This window comes from Corvus kubaryi, unplaced genomic scaffold (genome assembly GCF_017639235.1).
Source record: "Corvus kubaryi isolate FWS band 111438036 unplaced genomic scaffold, C.kubaryi_AGA036_p1.0 37187, whole genome shotgun sequence".
Taxonomy (NCBI): Eukaryota; Metazoa; Chordata; class Aves; order Passeriformes; family Corvidae; genus Corvus; species Corvus kubaryi.
The window spans coordinates 87,443-102,761 of record NW_024581053.1 but is presented as its reverse complement, the minus strand read 5'-3'; the positions used below and the strand labels follow the sequence as shown (position 1 = coordinate 102,761).

Here is a 15,319-nt window from a genome sequence, read left to right as displayed (position 1 = left end):
AAGAGTCAATCACCACTCTGCACTATGAGACTTCTCTAGGAACAAAAATTGTGTTCTGGATCTCGGAGTCCCTCAAGCTGTCCAGCTCTAGAAACCTTTCTCAACATGAGGACCTGTTATCTCAGAGCAGTTGGAGGAGCTTGGGCGAGATGGGCTTCTGCTAAGCACTGCGTGGAGAACAAGCCCTGGATACTTGCACCACTGACCACTGCAGCCATGGACACATGGTCAGCAAAGGAACCAGGGGCTCTGCTCAGCTCCTTGTGGGAACCACCTGAGAGGGGCAGATAATGAGCACTGCTAATTCAACTACAAGAAATGGTTTAGTTTCAAATACTCTAAAGAAGTGATTTTTCTAATTTAAACTTCTGTAGGATATAAAATTACAACCCTAGTCTGCATAAGTCCAACTTCTCTTTTGGGATTTTAAAAAAATACAACTGAACAATATCCCACAAACCTTGGGCTGCATCACAGCCTGAAATAATCTGAAATTCACTGCCAAGAATGCACTTGGTCATGTATTTCCTTCTGTGGCAGACAAGGACAGATGTGAGACATAGAAAGCACCTGACTGCAAGACAGAGATTGCTTATTCAGAGATTCAGCTACTTCAGTGGGGTGACCAAAAGAGCTTGTAACAAGACTAAGTAGACCAGATTTGACTTGTATTTAAAACGTCCCTTCTCTAAGACAAAAGACTTGTGCCAGGTGAAGATTCCCAGGCTCCAGTAGTGTGGTGAGATTTTCCATGCTGGGCTCCTCCGTGATGGCTGCTGGGGCACGGTGCTCTCACTGACCCTTCAGAGCCAAGAGCTGCTTTGCTGTAAGCTCGGTAAGAATGCTCACAGAAAACTAAGGGTGCTGTAAGGAGCTAAGCCAATGTTCCCAGAGAATCACCTTTCCTCTCTTTCACTGGTATGAAATACCCACCTAGAATCTCAGAGAGAAAAGAACACAAGCTGTGTTATAGCAAAGCCCCTGTGCTCCTCAGAGAGGACAACCACCTTCACACTGCTGCAGCAAGAGACATCAGAAACAATCACTTCCAACTGATCCACACTTGTCTCTGCAAAGGCACCAGTTACACCAGGCAGGAAGGACCATTTGCTCACCTGGATTTATTCCAAGCATATCTTAGGAAGGAAGGAATTAAAACAGGCTCAACAAAAAGACTGTTCAGCATTGCCATAATCCACTGTAGACTGGCTTGGCCATTTAGATTTAGTTTGGATATCAGGAAAAGGTTCTTCCCCCAGAGGGTGCTGGGGCACTGAAAAGGCTCCCCAGGGAATGGTCACGGTCCCAAGGCTGCCACAGCTCAAGGAACATTTGGACAACACTCCCAAGCAGAGGGAGGGATTTTTGCAGGGTACAGGGCCAGGAGACTCGATGATCCTTGTGGGTCCTTTCCAACTCAGTTTATGCTATGATTCTATGATTTGCTCTCTCTTTACTGAAGTTTCCCAAAATGAAGAGGTGCTCATGATATGAGGCAAGAACATCCACCTGATATTAAGGATGTCTGTAGTTTTCCCAGACATGATACACCACAAACCCAGGTAAGTTAAGTCCCTTTCAGAAGCCTGTTCCCCAAACAAGGAGAATTCCAAAACCAGTTCAGCCCCACAGGCCAACCCCCACCTCCATCACATCCATCCTGTCCACCACAAAGCACTTTCCATGACCACTCTGTACAGCAGCTGATTTTCCTGTGTGCATCCTGTCCACTCAGACCCGGTGTCCTCCACGGCACACGCTGGAAGTCATTCATTTATACAGAGAGTGAGGACAGAAGTTGTCAACAAAGATCTGCGGGGTCAATGCAGTCTCTGAATCTGAAGACTCTTCTGTCTTCATTCTCCACTCCTCGATGTGTACAGAAGATAAGAGCCATGACTGATTCCTTCGGTTTGAACCCACAAAGCAGAAGAGTTGACTCACTTTTCCACAGCCAGGGGAAAACACAAGACATTTTACTACAAGGTGGTGATTGAAGTCTGAAGAGATAAAGGATGTGCCTGTCCTGCTCTGATGAAACAAGGGATCCCAAGTACACAGAGTGGCAATGAGCAGAGTTTATTCCAAGAGCTGGCAACAGCAGCTGTTTAGAGGTGCTTCCTGCAGCAATGTGGTTTGCAAGGTTCCCATCTGGTGTCAAAGGGTTGGAGTCCAGTCACAGATACAAACTGTGGTGGTCCACGCCTGACCCTCTCAGAGTAACAGTGACACTGACAGCCCTTCAGCCCTTCAGCCCAGCTCCACCAGCTGCACAACAGCAGAGACACACAGGCACCAAGCTCAGCCCAATGCGTAAGCCATGTTCTACTTTGTTACTTGTAAATAATTATTGAACAAGATATTTATCCAAAAAATGGGTAGAGACCAAACCTGTGTGTACACACAAATATATTTATACACATGCATTCAGAGATGTTACATATAACATTCTGCTTCATCCCATTTTCCTCTCCCAACACCAGCACGTTCTGCATAGAAAGCCAGCAGTTATTGCGTTTGCGTTTGCCCAAGGAGGAGGGGGAAACATGAGGATATGGGCTCTCTTCAGCCTGAGGACTCCACCCATGTGCCAGGACACCAGTCCCTAAGACATACAGGACATGAGGATGGGACTACTGTGGCCCCACTGACCTTGAATCACAAAAAAAAAAAAAAAAAAAAAAAAGCTCAGAAAGCAGATTCATGGGGCTAGAAGAAAGGAACTACAGAAAGCCAAGAGGGCATGCCATGCTCTCAGGTGGTTTAGAAAGATCAGCAAAAGCATCTCCCGCTCCCTGGAAAAATTTTAATGGCAATCAGTTCCATCTGATGGGTTTTCAGAGCCTGCCTTAGAAACTGATGAGCTCAGACACAGCGATGCTCAGTGTTCCCTCCTGGGCAGGACAGCAGCAATGCACTCAGCTCAGAGGATCCCTGCGACACCCTGGGATGCAGGAAACGCACAGGTGGCTTGGGATCATTTTGAATAAAAAGCTCAAACCCCAAGGACTGCTCATGCCAGGAGGAAGAAAGGGAGATACTGTAGCAACTTCCAGTTGTCACATGGAATTCTGGATCTCACCAGTACTTCTTAACCATAAAAAGGTACTGGTGAATAATTAATCAGACCATTTGAATGCTCGGAGATGGAATTGCATCTCACCTTCTCTACAAAGTATGAAATGCGAGTTTTAGAATAGCTTACAGAATTTTCCAGATAAAATGGTAATGGACAAACACACCAGTCTTTAAAAACTCTGAGAATACAACAGATCCAGATGTCATTTACTGAAAAGTCCAACGTGAATGTAGCTGTGGTCTCCCTCTTTCTCAAGAGCCCTGCAGAGAAGACTGAGGTGTTTTGGTGTCCTGAAAGCTTTGAAAGTCTCCACACACCAAGACTTACAACCAGTTTGCCTAGAGCAGGTACACAGCTGTCCTTGCTGGTGGATGCAGCAACCTCAAAACAAAGGAAAGGAAAGAAGAGGAGAAAATTTTGCTTCTGGTAACACAATAGCACGAAGGGAAGAGCTGATACCAACTCTGAAACTACTCGAACTACTTTCCCTGCTTTGAAACAAACACTGTTGTAGTTACGTCTTGGTGTGAGCTATGCAGCTGTGCCAGGAGCAGAGGTGTCCCCCTGGATGTGTGAAGAGGGCTGCAGCTCAGGAGCCCCCGGGGTCTGTTGCACACTAATGGGACAGCTCTGCTCCTGCCAGACCCAGCGCTACCTCGGAACCATCGGGACACAACCAGAGGAATTACATAAACCCAACATTCTTAAACCACACCCAATCCTCCATAGCCTGAAGCCATGAACTGCTTTCAAAAAAGGCAGCACCACCCCTCATCTCATACACAGCAAGGAGAATGGGGAAAATTCCCGTTCTTCATGGCCAGGATCACAGACTTCCCTAAACAGTCTTCCTCTGCAGACTACACAAGGCATTATCAAAAGCACTGACCTTGTATTCAGGTTTATAAACCTGTGCTTTTGGAACTAAGCGGACTAAGCAAGGAAAATGGTCACCCCCAGCTCTCCTTCAGGCTCTGGAGCATGACAGGTACCCCCAAAGCAGCAACTTGGTCCTGCACAGGCTGCAAACACTGGGCTTTTGCCAAGGGCATGGATGGAGTCAAGGATGATGCCTTGTCTGTGTCTCAGGGAAGGAGCTGGCCAACCACAGGTCACCACCCATGGAGCCATGTTACTGGATAAAGGGGAGGCAACACAGCTCACCAAGAGGCAGGCATGAGAAGGAAAGTCTACAGGAAACTCCTCCCCAAGGGAGACATGCCCAGCTTTGCTCTTCTGTCCAGACATTCTATGTCCCAGCAGGCAACCACACTGATGGAGATTTCATGTTGAATGAAGTAAAGTTCAGTTTGAAAATGAACATTTCCAGCTCATTGCTCTACCTTTCTCATTCCCACTGACCCAGAATACTTCACATCCCTCCACACCATTCAACTCAGTAGAAAAAATCTGGCAGTCAAGTCAGAACCTCTGCTCTTCAGGGACTTAGCCCAGACACCACCTTAGTGTCCCTGGAAAAGTGAGGACAACACTACTAAAAATACCTTTATGGGTAACACAGCTCTGCCACTACCCCATCCCACCTTCCTTTGCCCAACATGCCATGGAAAACAGCCCTGAGGGGGCAGCCCAAGCATCCAGCCATCACACCTTGAATTAGGAACTGCAGGACGTTCATGCCTTGGTGTGTGAGACATCTGTGTCCCAGCTCAAAGGCCAAGGATGGCTGTGTTGCCATGAGGGCTCACAAGGACAGGCACAGAAGCCTCAGCCTCTCCCTCCTCAGATAACCCAACCCCGCTGCCACCACGGCTCCTCCACCACCCCAGTACCCAGCTGTTGTCCCTGTCTGGGCAGGATGGGCCAGGTCTCAGTGCTTTGGAAGGTGATTTGCCACTATCACCATCCTCTCACCCATTATTCCTCTTCCCACCATGGAGGGGATGGGCCTCCCCTGAGCCCCAGGCAGGGGTCCTGCTATGCACCACACCGAGAGGGTCAAGGCTGCAAGGTCTGAATTCTGCCCCCAGATGAGCAGCTCTGGCCACGGCTGTGTGCACAAGAACCAGGACAGCAGCTCCCAACCATGCCCAGATGGGAGAGGTAACACAGAGCTACCTGTGGATCACAGATCAGAGATCCCTGTTGAACTCTACCACGAGCTTCTGGCCTAAGCTTTATCTCTTCCAAAAGACAGCATGTCCCAGCTTACCATCTGCAGGACGGGGAGAGCAGAGATTTGTGCAACAATTTATAATGCAAAGCTCAATCATTCAGCACCCGTGAAGCATTTGGAACCCATGGGAGTCAGGTCATTACCTAACAGCAGGCTGGATTTGATTCAGACACCCAAGGGTGGGTCATTAGTTTCCAGAAGTTCTGAGGAGCCCAGGTCTCTGCAGTGTGGCAGGAAGGCAGGTGCTCAGCACCCTTGAAAAATTCATGTGAATTAGCTGAACAGAGATGCACAAGGTCCAAATTTTGGTTCCACACACAGAAGGCCTAAAGTCAGAAGCAGAGTGCTGGGATATCAAACCCTCACAGAAAGAAGAGAACAGTCCTACCATGGCAGTAAAACTCCAAGGGATGTGGGAGCTGCCACTAGAGAAGCTTAATTTGGAAGCTGCAGACAGCAAAAAGCTCCTTTGCAGAGAGGATTTGCACTTGATATACCAAAACTTCAAAAGTTAAAAAAAAAAAAAAAAGAAAAAAGACAAGACCTTAAAGCAGCACATTCAGTGAAAATGTCACACTGACTCAGGCAGCACCTTCTCTGAAGCAGTGACCTACTCGAAGCCAGAGATACTCGAGTATGTTACAGACCACATCATTTCTGTCATGCAGGCCTCAGAGATCACTGGCCAAATGAACTTGTAAACTCTCCAAAGAAAGAGGAAGGTTAAACACAAGGCAAAATTCATCAATTTGCAAAAAATGCTCCTGAAAAAAGTACAGAAGAAGCACTGTTCCAGCACTGAACCGACAGTGATGTTTGTACAAAAAGTGAAAGCCTGGTTACCACAGGCTCCCTCAAACACTGAGATGTCTCTGCTGAGGCCTTGGAGGTTCTATCTTACTTGTGCTGCCTTGAAAACACAAGTGATTACCTCCAAATACTGCAACTTTCAGGAAATGGGATAGATTCAGTCACAGAAAAAAAATCCAAATTCTTGGTACCTTTGACTCTGAATTCTGCTTCCAAGGCTTCCAGGCAGCACTTCCTGCCACAGGAAGGTATCACACAGCAGGAAAATAACAGAAATCAGTAATAATAAAGATGTAAACGACAGTTACAGAAATGAGGAAGAGACAGAGAAATATTTACAGGAAAATTCACACTGGTAGTAGGGAACATGCCAATTTAGGATATTCCCCTTTGGGGTTTAGGTTTTTGGCGGTTTTTTCAAAAATGGTAGGAACTCTCTCGGCTTACTTCCTAAAGAAGTCCACCAGCTGCAGGCTATGCAGCTACAGAGCCTGATCTCACATGCCAGAAGGGTATGGAAAAGCCTAAGAGGAGATTAAAAGAGCAACAAACACCTCAGAGAGGTTTTGGAACAGCCAAAAAAAAAAAAACTTTCCAGGAATAACAGTCCTTGAACTATACAGGAAAAAAGGAAGCAGCAGAGTCTGATGTGCAACTGGACCTCCACTGGCTTTTGAAGAATGCAGCCCTGAGAGTTCACTAGAACATCCAACATACTCTTGGGGCAGCTCCCTGGAAAGGAGTGTGACTCTTCCAGGTGTCACAAGGAGAAGGTCCACACAGGGCAGCTCTGGAAGCTTCCAATAAATCCATGAAGACACTCACATGCTATAGGGAGATTGTGGTGTTCAACTGGACACCAGACACTTCAAACATCAAGTTTGAACATTAAGAGAGGTCAGTTCATTTTGTCACCTTTCCAGGTGACACTGCAACGCTCTGGTAATCAGGTTCTCAAGAGGTGGCACCTCTGAGAGTCAAGAGACTTCCCAGCCAGCAGACAGAACACTCAAGAAGCAACAAGCTGTGAACCAGATGCCCATCAACATTCCCTGTGCTTGCACATTTCCTAACAGGTCAATCTAAATCCTCTAAGTCAACATCCAGGCATCACTGCACAAGAATACAAGGCTTTACAGAAAACCAAAAATCTCATCTACAGCCAAATGAATAACTTGGTTTCAAGAGCAATGGGCAGCACAGCCCAGCCAGAAATCCTGCCATGCACAGCCACAGTCACACCTCACCACATCACTCCTGTTAGTGTGATCTGAATCTCCTTTCTGCAAAGGCAACCAGCTGCAAGTGGCTCTGTAAAGCTTCCACATAGATAACGGAGTAATCTAATTTTGTTTGTGACCTAAATCCTACTTGGACACAGGACAGATGAGGTAAAAGGTGGGATGCTTTCCAGTTGGTATAATGGGTTGGAATTTGAAGAGCTCACCCTAACCATGGCTTGTGTCCTCCAGCCTCTGCAACGTCTGCTGCAGGGAAAACAAAGTTAGCAGCTGTTAATCTGGTCTAAGTGACAAATTCAGCCTGAACTCACAAGAGAGCTGGCAGATCTCCACAGCCTCAACTGCTCCCCAGCCTGCACAGCCTCACTGACTCTGATCAGGCATCAGCCATCAGTAAAACTCTTACATCTTCTCTAGACTGCATCCTTCCACCAGTAAAACTCTTACCTCTTCTCTAGACTGCTCCCTGTCAAGTATGAATTATATTCCCCAACTACTGTCTGTAATTCAGGCTCTATTCTGCCTTACCCTGTACAGGTTGCATGTAAAATTTTGTTTACAGCTGTGCTGAATGCCCTACAGACAGGCAGGATACATGTTATGCCTAGAGAAAAATCTCTTTGCACTTCTCGAGAAGATTTGGTGGCAGCAGTTCCAGCTGAACCAAACAAGGCACACCTCCTCCATCACAGGCAGTCACAGAACCAGAATGGACCTTCCTTCCAAACCCCTGCCTTGCTTCCTGCTGCTCAACACACCAGCTCAGGGCTCTGCCCACCTGCCCCACAGGGTCTGCACAAGAAAGCCACTGACAGTGCCCCTTAGTTGGAATAAGGGAGGTCTCAGCCCTCGGCATCTCCAGGAGGGGAGATTTCAGGGAACAACAGCCCAAATTCTAGAACTAGAAACATACCTCCAGTTTCTAATCTCATTCAAAGTCACACTGAGTAGGTCTCCTATTTCAAGGTCACTTCAAAGCCCCCAGATTATAACACATGTTCTAATCCAGAAAATGTTTAGAGCAAATCCCAGGCAGCACTGGAGATGTGAGGGGTCCTGTCCCCGGCTCCAGTCTGAGCAGCCCTATTCTCTGCCTCTCCTCCTTGCTTAGTTTCCTGAATATCTGTGACAAAGGTGACCTCCTCCAAGACATCCCAACGCAGCTGGTAGTGGATGCATTCGTAAAGGTGAAAGAGGAACACGTCCTGGGGCAGAGGCTCAGGGTGACATGGGCTGGACAGGGATGGGACAGGAGCAGCAAGGCCATACCATCCACTGCCACTTGGCCCTCAGCAGCTCTCAGATCCAACGCCTCGATGGAGATGGCACGGAAACGCTCAGAGGTCCTGCCCACTCACTGACTCCTCCTGTTCCTGCATGTGATGTCACATTCCTCCATGTGGCTCTGGATCCTGCCCTGGCTCCCACCTCCTGTGCTCCCTGTGCCCCCATGGCAGCACGCTTGTGCAGCCTGGAGGGATAAGGCCCTAACCTGCACCCAAATTACAACACATGGCTCAAAACCTCTGCAAATGGGAAAGAAACTGCAAAAGAGGGGCAGGCGGAAGGTCTGTGAACCCATCTATCAACTTCCTGCATCCAGTAGTGTTGAATCCATACTGTCTCCTCCTGGATACAGTATTCCAGGGCACAGCCTATGCATTAGCAAAAAGCCTCTAACCACAACAGCAGCAAAGCTCTGGAAACAGCCTCCAGGCAGAAGTACAGTGGGAACAGAGGGTCTCTGCACTGCAGGAGGCAAGGCAACTGGGAAGCACTGGGCAGAGTCCTAAGAATGCCACATTTTGTAATTGAGATTCCATGGCCTTGAAATTGTTCCTCCAGGTAACATGCCATGAAAACCAAGGAACTAGCATGAACGGATGGAGTCAGAAATCACACAAAGATCACCTGGGAAACCTCCCTGTGCAAACCACAACTAGTCCTGTCCAGCCTGCGTGTGCATCACCCCTGCTCACTGGAGCTGAACTCCACCCCTGGCTTACAGCAATTCCCAAAATTGTTTTCCTCCACACTCCCCAACTTCTTTTCCAACACCCCTGAAGATCTCTCAGACTGAGAAACAAACCCTCAAAAGAAAGAACAACTTGCACCTTGGTAGAATGTGGGCTCTGTACCCATTTTATCCAGGTACAGAGCCTTGGCACTGAGAAGGAGCACAGTAACACTCAATAGCCTGAAATTTGGAATGCCACCTGTGGCACAACATGCTTCCCCTCCTCAACAGCCATGTTTCTGCTCCAGGGTGCAGTTTTCACAGATGTTTCCTCCCTCCTGACACACACACCACCATGAGGAGGCCCATTTTCTCTTTTACTTTCTGTCTATGTAGCAGGAAACCACACTTTTACCTAAACATCCAACAATCCAGCCTGAGCAGTTTCCCAACCAAAACCCGCTAATCAAGCAAAATATAGCTAATAGGCAATTCCCATCTCCTGGCAGCTGCATGTCACCCCTGGCTGCCTCCTCTCATGCCCAAACCAGAGCTCAGCACAGGCAAGACACATCTGACGGTGGGACCCTCTGCCCTCCTGAAGGCAGAAGCAACAGGACACCCCTGGATCAGTGGATCCAAACCACAGAACCCCAAATTTCATGTGAGAAATTAACCTCTCTGTATCTTCAGATCCACCCATCTGGACCAACAGGGCCTGTCCAGGACAATCCCCAGCCAGTGCTCCTTTCGGGAGGACACCCAGGCTGTTCCGCTCCACCAGGCTGAGGAGAAGGGGCTCGGTGAACAGAAACACACTCTGCAACAGGAACACGTCTGGGCGAGGAGGTCTGAAATATCCAGTGCAAATCCAAAGTCTAGAAAAGGTTTCTAGCCTACTGAGGAAAAAGTCACTCCAGCATCTCAGGGAAGAAGGCAGGAGACGGAGATATATCAGCTGTGAGACAAACACTTGACAGAAGCGTGCAACCAGAAAATGCCAACACTGCCTTTGAGAACAGCATCTGCTACGGACACATAAAGGACACAAGGACAATTTGCTGCATCCAAGCTCAGCCAGCCTCACCACAGAAAAAGCAACCAAGCTAACAGCATCCATCTCTTTCAAACAGAAATGGCCTTGGGAGCTTGCAGCCTCCCAAGAGAGCTCTAGCACAGACACACCACCATCAATTCCGGCACCTGAACAGCTATCCTATCCAACCCAAAACACTTGCAAGCCCTCAGACCTAGTAACACCATTAACCAGCCCAGGATCCAATCCTGGCCAACAACTGCAACTCCCACAGAGAAAGAGCAGCACCTGTCTTGGACAGCGTTGACAATCACTTGCACAAACATGGAACGTAAGATGTCATCGACTAACAACGAAAGCTCTTCTGCGCTAGACAGGAGCCACTGTGACTTCCAGTGAATCCGAGACAGAAATCCACACAGATGAACACAGAAAAGTCAAATCCCTATAGAAGGCTGATGGTGGGGACTCACTAGCTGAAACTAAGTCCTTTATTTAAGGGACTAACAAGGTCAGAGAGAGGAAAGAACCCCAGAAGGGTTTCTGCAGAATATCTTTACAAGGGTTTGATGATGTGGTGAGACACAAAAAGTGAATATCTAAATGTGAGCTCTACAACCAATAAGAATACTCTATTTTAGAGAGGAAAAGAGAGAGAAGGAAAGAGGAGGATTTGCTGGAAAGGCCACTCAAGATTTTGAGAATCATCTAAAGTACTCTATAAAATTTCTCTATGTTATAATTACCGTCAATAACTCATCTGAAACATGTTCCTAACTTGATAAAGGCTTGTTTGAAAATCCCCAGCATAAAGAAGCTCCCAGGAACAGAGCCCAGCAGGTATGTCCTGGGGAAGCAGAAGGCACTGAGCTCCAGGAGAGAGGCACTGACATGCAGAGCCAAGCAGGAGCAGCCTGTGACAGGGACACTCCGGAGAGCCCAGGTAGCAGGGAGGCTGCAGGTGCAGTTTCTGAGACTTGACACTGACAAAACTCCTGAGACCTTAGAGAAGAAAAACGTGGGACATCTTTTGCACGCTTGCTGCATCTGCCACAGGGACCAGCTGCAGAGCAGCACTGTCCAGCTAGATTGGTGGATCTGAGGATACAAAGCTGATCTTTTTGGTGCTGATGTACCCTGGTATTTACTAGAGTCAGGAACAGCTCTGTGCCACGCTTGCTCTCAGACTTTGGACAGGGATATCCTGGGGCTAAACTGGCTAGAAAACTGAGAACTAATCTCTGCATAACTCCCCTAACATCTCCCTGTTGCTAAAATGATAATCCTCAACCTTTGTCTGTTGTAGTGCTGAAAACAATTCTATCACAGTTACGGCTTTCACAAGTAACACAGAAACAAGAAATTCTAATGAAAAGTAATAAGCTGAACAAAGAGATAGAAAAACAACAGTGAATCAGTCTGGACAATAATTATAGGTGTATCTAGCATTATCAGCTACAATACTCAATTCAATCAATTCTGGAAGGCATTAGCTCCAGTGTAAACCAAGAAGATCCCAATTTAACCTTTTTTTTTAATTCTGGAAAAAAAAATCTTTTACAGTGACTCAAACTGAGAGATTTAAACAACTTAAAAATAACTGAACTAATCAAACTGCATTTAACTAACACTTGATGTTGGCTAAATCATTTCAAAGTTGTTCCACTAGTTGTGCCGTTGGCTTTATACTCACATGTGTGGATTTTGGAAAGGAACTCCAGAAGTATTTAGAGTAAATCTTGCTGTGGACTTGAAAGGTGGATTTGCAAAATTTAACTTCAGCGCTTTGCGTTTACCTGGGAGACAACGAACATAAAGTAAACTTTTTGTCAGCACAAAATATTGAGAGCATCTGGAAATAAACAGAAAAAAAATGACATATTGTGAGAAAAGGATTTTACATTTTACAACATTAGTGAATCACAGCTTGTGTTAGGACACGGGGATGGAGACACAGAGTCAGCTCTCATACCAAGGTCGTCCCCAGCTCATTCCAAGGCAGTTGCCAAAGCAAAGCACCCACAGCACCTCCTGTGACAGCTGGAGCACCTGGAATCACCTGCCAGGGCTCCAGCAGCCACAGCACCTTCAACCCCAGGGCTCAGCATCCTCCATGTACACCCATGGGGCACAGAGGCTTGGCCTGCCACGCACAGCCTGGGCACACCAACAGACCTGGGGGGACAGCACTGAAGACGGAAAGGGCACCTTGGGATGACTTTTATGTGACATTCCAAGCACAGGATGGCTGTTGGGGTTCCTGACCCTCCTCAGGCTAGCAGCAAATGGAGATAACCAGGCTTGAGGGAGGATGGATATCTGTGAGCTCTTTCTGCCAGGTGGGCTGCCAAGCAGAGAGCATCTGAGGGGTGACCCTGTGAGGCAAAACTCTGCAGCCAACTGAGGAAGCAGTGGGAAACACAAAATAAATAAATAGTAGTGTGGGAGGGATCCCGGTCACTGCTCAAGCCACTGGCTCTCTATTTTCCACTGAAGTTGAGATGACCTGCTCAAGCAACAGCAGGATTGGGACTACAAAGGCAGCTCCCCCTTCCCAGCCCTCCCACTGGGGTACAAAAGACCTTGTCTTGCTCCCATTTGCCCACAGGAAACCTGCACTCCTCCACACCAAAATACCTGAGATGAGGCCTCTTCCCCCCCACCTTCCCAGGAGCCCACAGCTGAATCCCTCCCAGCTTCCCACTGCCTGGGTGATTCTTCAGGTTGGAAAGGTCCTTAAAGATTAACTCATTCCAACACCTGCCATGGGCAGAGACACCTTCCACTAGGTCAGGTTGATCAAATCCCAGTCCAACCTAACTCTGAATGATGAGACAACCACAGTTTCTCTGGGCAGCCCGTGCCAGTGCCTCACCATTCCCACTGTAACAATCCATTTCAAGCTGACACTAAGGACACTGTCAGCCAGCACAGACACACTCTGTACCTTGTGTTTGTCCCTGGAGCAAAGCATACACCTGAGGGCAGGTCTGCAGGACTGAGGAACCAGAGGATCTTCTGTGAGTGCACAACCTGTCACGACACCATGCCATCGCCTGACCGACCTCCCACACCTCTTCTGACTGCTTCCCTGAGGGCATCTCCCCCCTCACACAGAGCAAAACCAGACAGCTAATGACTGCCAAGGGTCTGGAGGATGCGACCCTTACCCCTGAAACCTCCCCCTGTTCGGCAGCTCCCCCCAGGTCTGCACAAGCACAGGGGATGGTGCTGGGCAGGAACCCGTGGAGAACGGCCACACAGCCCCTGCTCACTGGTCCCATGATGGCAGCACAAGTCTGCCCTCAGATGGGGTCCAGGGATTTGTTCTATTATCCTTCAAGTCTGTTTCATTCACACACCCAAAACCCCAGCCCTCTGTCAAAGGGCAATAACATTGTTTTGTAAGATTTTCCCTTTCTCACAGCAATGTTTATACAGCTCAGGAGAACACGGGACTTGAACTGGCCCAACACTAAAATTGACACAATTAGCTACAAACCCTCATCAGAAAATCTCCTCAGAGCCTGCTCCTATTCTTACTATTTGTAAACTTTATACACCAAGTTTCCTCCTGTTTTCACACAGGGACAGGACATTTTTTAACACAGTTAGATGTTGGTCTATTGATTTCTACCTCAGTAGGTTTCTAAGGATAGTTTCAATTATGTCAATCCACCATCTGGAGCTAGATTTTCTACAAATTCAACAAATACAGACGCTTAGGCTGCCCCTGGGAAGCAAACAGCATGGTTTGTTTCTGCTCAGCTGATGAACAAGGAATGTGACCGGGAAAAACGAACATCCTGAGAAACGCCAGGAATTTCCATCCAGCACAGATCACATGGAAACGTACTTTAAGTGAAACAACAGACTCAAATGAAGCAGAAGTCTGAGGAGAGCCAAAGCAAACTGTGTTCCCTAGCAGCCTTCCACAGCTTCAGCTGTGGACTCCAAATCTTGAGTTTCATCCTAAAAAAAACTTTTGACTCCATGTCTCTATTCCTTGAGACACATCATTCTAACTGGAGACAAAAGAGCCTCTTTAGGTGCAGCAGTTTTGCTGTGATTTTGCCATGTACAGGTTCATTAAAGACCACCCTGCCTCACTACAGCAAAGAGGTGTGGGGGTTATGGTGCTTCTGGAGTTCACTAATGCCCATCACCACCAAGGCTGTGTGACCAAAACTGTCCCAAAATGTGCTGCAGAAATATCCACCTGATACAAATTGTCTTTTAAAGGTTCCGCTAACTTAACGTAATTCTAATCATCAACCGTTACAACATCTACTTCTCTGAGAACTTTTACAGTAAAGATTATGGGACAGAGAATGATTTGGAAGAAACCAAAACTAACTTTGGAATAGATTACTTTTTCACAAATTAGGGTAATCCTCAACACCAAACATGAAACTATGAAGCTTCTTGACTTATGGTCTTCCCAATTGTGACCATTGGGTTGTTCAGCTGCATGTTAATGGTTATACCAAGCCCAGACCATATTTGAAAGCAGGATGGCCTGGACTTCAGCTGAGCAGAAGTGGCAAGTACTACCTTATGTTTTGAGGGAATCTAAGCAGGATTGTATCCTAAGTTAGGTTGCTCTCCAAGAAGAAAAAAGACAGCCAAAACCAGCTTTCTGATTGTAAATAAATTAATCTACCCATAAGGATAGCAATCTTTACTGCAAATCATTCCAGCTTTCAAGTGGTAGTGGGTGTCCTCAAAACCATTTTTAAAAGAATGTCATCATTCTACCACCAGGCCTGTACACAGAACTGAGGTCCAGGAGTGATGCCCTGCATCCTCAAATGCACAGCCCTTGGCATTCCATAGACTGCAGCCAAAATGGACACTGGGAAAAGCACCTACACAACAGCCCCAGAAAAACTCAGGCTGACAGCAGCACTTGTTCCTTGCTGCACTGGTGAATGGTGCTAGGCCAAGGACAGAATTATTTATGTGCTGCTATCCGTCACCAGAATTAATCCAAGCACTTGGCTCTGCAGTTAAGTTCTCATCACTGTGAGGCCCCTTTACCATCACCACAGCCAACCAG

The 15,319-nt window shown here is 47.3% G+C and overlaps 1 protein-coding gene across 1 annotated transcript in view; it reads right to left on the bottom strand.

The window, feature by feature from the left end:
• The window catches only part of MAP2K4 (mitogen-activated protein kinase kinase 4), a 48,895-nt gene extending 36,818 nt beyond the window's left edge, over positions 1-12,077 (bottom strand). Inside the window, exon 1 of the mRNA XM_042022065.1 lies at positions 11,954-12,077. The gene's annotated coding sequence lies outside the window, so the exon portion shown is untranslated. The remainder of the gene's footprint in view (positions 1-11,953) is intronic.
• Positions 12,078-15,319: the final 3,242 nt, after the last annotated feature.